Genomic DNA, 643 nt, shown 5'->3' with positions numbered 1-643 from the left:
GATCAACAGAAACCACACAAGCTTGCTCCTACTTGGGAAGGCCCCTTCATCGTCACCAGAGTCCTCCACAATGGAGCGTATCACCTCTACAATGTTGATCGCCAGATTGACGAGCCGCGAGCTTGGAATGCGGAACTGCTCCGCCCCTTTTACACTTGAGTTCTCTCTCGGATAAGATGTAATAAGAAAAACTTCTGCAGTTCATTTTTATCAAAGACAAGAGTGTTCCAATAATTGCTGTCACTTTTGTTTGCTACGAAATCCCCCAGTGGGTGACTTAGCTGCGAATCCGTTTCGCCTAAGTTTGTGAAAAAAAATCCTACTGAGTGGTGAGCCGGACTCCCACTCGGGGGCTTAGCTGCAACCCAGTGCTCGCCTAAGTGTTTAAAATTCCTACCGAGTGGAGAGCAAACCTCCCACTCGGGGGCTTAGCTGCAGCCCAGTGCTCGCCTAAGTGTTTAAAAACCCTACCGAGTGGTGAGCCGGACTCCCACTCGGGGGCTTAGCTGCAGCCCAGTGCTCGCCTAAGTGTTTAAAATTCCTACCGAGTGGAGAGCAAACCTCCCACTCGGGGGCTTAGCTGCAGCCCAGTGCTCACCTAAGTGTTTAAAAACCCTATTGAGTGGAGAGCAAACCTCCCACT

This window comes from Triticum dicoccoides, chromosome 5A (genome assembly GCF_002162155.2).
Source record: "Triticum dicoccoides isolate Atlit2015 ecotype Zavitan chromosome 5A, WEW_v2.0, whole genome shotgun sequence".
NCBI classification, from domain to species: Eukaryota; Viridiplantae; Streptophyta; class Magnoliopsida; order Poales; family Poaceae; genus Triticum; species Triticum dicoccoides.
The sequence above is the reverse complement of the archived record's forward strand: the minus strand, read 5'-3'. Positions refer to the sequence as shown.